We start from the raw sequence: 2,420 nt of genomic DNA, 5'->3' as shown, positions 1-2,420 counted from the left end.
CTGTCATCCAAACAAACAGGTTCCCCAGGCCTGCCGGGGCGGACGGATATGTGGGCGTCGTGTGTGCGGCAGAAAGCGTTAAAGTTGTACAAATGGGGATCCCCACGATGAGCTTCCAGGTCCTGGAAGGAAGTCAGGCTGGTACATTCGCTCAGGAGCTCGTCGGGGGCCCATGGGTAGAAGGCTTTGTAGTTGGACTTGGGTGTCTTGCGGGAGGAATCAGGCTCCGCGTTCGTGCGCGTCATGGTGTAAATAAATAGCTGGAGAAAGAAGAGAGGAAAAAGGGTTTAGCAAGTGTAGCCATGGCAGGAAGGGGAGTGAACCCCAGGAAACATCACCCACGCGAGAAAACCCAGAGAAGGAAGGAGAAGCGGAAGAACGCAGTAATGCATGAATAACAACAGTCCCAGGCAGTTGAATAAATCATACAATGCGACGAAAGCGAAGGGTCATGAGTGTTCGAAAATCATACCTTTGCTATCGAAGGGAAGATGGAAGAAGAGCAAAGGAATAGGAGAACAGCAATCGCGGAGAAAAGGGGTTGAAGACGACGAACAGTGCAGAGACGCAGAGGGATGAATGTAACAGTAGGGTGAGCACGGGGTTTGGAGTAACTTAAACATTACATTTTGCAACTCAAGAGGCGCTAACTAAGGGCCGTGAGATCGTACCGCGTGTCAAAGGATCAATCGCCCCAGGGAAACGCAAGGGTCTCTAGAGGCTGGCCGTGCGATGGGCCACGTGGCGCGCGATCAAGGGTAGCCCCAAAAGGTGTTATTATCACGATTTCAGAGGAGGTCCAATCAGTCAGTAAGAGCGCTCCTAGGGTTCAGAGAGCGTCACGTCAACAATTCGACAATTGTTGAGTCAGCAGGGAATGACACGTCATCAGGATGGCACGTGGACGGCGTGGGCGAGGCTTTAGTCTTTGCGCTGAAGACAAGTCTTCAGCTTAAGACTGGGGGGCTTGTGTACCGTCCCGTATCCGGACGTTGACTAAGTCAAGGTCAAAGTCAACGACTGGAGAGTCAAAGTCAACGCAAGACGTCGCCTAGGTGGAGAGACGCCAAGTGCCAGCATCGCCAAGAGGAAGCGTCGCCCAACCAGGGCGTCGCCAGCTCAAACAATACTAAAGCAAGGTGATCACAGTGTGGTTCCCCAATACCCATGGGTAGGAAAGACCATGGAGGGAGCAACGCCGTGGGGAGGCCTCAGACCCTGTATGACCAGGGAACAATAATAAAGAGGAGAGAAAGGTGGCTTCAAGGCCATAGTAACAACACCAGTGTAGGGCAGCCTGACTCGTGAAGTACCCCTGCCGCCCCAGAGACGCCTTTGGGACAGATACGACTCAAGAGGAAGGTCACGCCCAGGGTAGCCGGGAGCAGGGTACGAGAGGAAGGCAGATACGCTCTCAAAGTAAGTGACTAGATGATTGGGGGCATGAGTTGGCACCCAAAAAGTCACCCCTAGCGCAGTAGCACTCCCAAGCAGGAGGACTCACACGTAGAAACGTCCCCAGATGGGCAGAGACGCCCCAAGATGGGGTCACGGCGTCGTGAGGCCCTCCACGTGTACGACAGCCATGTCAGAATAGAAACACCCTTTAGTCAGGGGCCAGGTAATTAAAGTCATTCAATACAGTTTCCGTTTCGAGCATTCAGGTACTATAATGGCTCCCAAGCGTTTCAACGTCTTAAATGCGCTACGTTTTTAGATACGCTGATTGAGTGCGTTACATTTGCAATTAAAGGTGCTTTAAGGCGCTTTAAATGCTTGGGTAGTTTAAATAGCGCGGAGAATGTTGGAAACAGGGTTCGAACTTTTGGCAAATTTACCAGAACTCTCTAGTTGCTTGCTCGTGCTTTGAGGTTACGAACAAGGGACTGGGAAAAGATCTTTGCCTGAGGGAGAAAGAGACACACACAATACACAGTTCTTTTTACCACCTTCAGAGTGCCATTCGCGGGGCTCAGAGACGGAGGTGAACAGTTTTGGTGTTTCTTGCTGGCTGACTTGAGCGTCGGAGTGCAAACGGCCGCTAGGGCGCCTCTTTGTCCTCTTTTTTGTAGGAATCCACAGGTAACCAGTGGGAAGGAGTCCCTAGCTGACGGTTGAGGTTGCGCACGAAGACGTCCCGGTCAACCGGACGGAACATAAACTTAATAAATAGCTTTAATTACTTATACCTGACAAATTGATGTTTCTATTCTGACTTGGCTGTTGTTACACGTGGAGGGCCTCACAGCACCGTGACCCCACTTGGGGGGTATTTCCTCGTGTGAGCCCTCCTTCCTGGGAGTGCATATGCGCAAGGGGTGACTCTTTGGGTGCCAACTCACGCCCCCAAACCTCTAGTCACTCGCTTTGAGAGCGTATCTACCTTCCTCTCGTACCCTGCACCTGGCTACCCCTGGGCG

The sequence above is a fragment of the Phaseolus vulgaris genome, chromosome 3 (genome assembly GCF_051622355.1).
Source record: "Phaseolus vulgaris cultivar YP4 chromosome 3, ASM5162235v1, whole genome shotgun sequence".
In the NCBI taxonomy this organism is placed as follows: domain Eukaryota; kingdom Viridiplantae; phylum Streptophyta; class Magnoliopsida; order Fabales; family Fabaceae; genus Phaseolus; species Phaseolus vulgaris.
Note: the sequence above shows the minus strand (reverse complement) of the source record.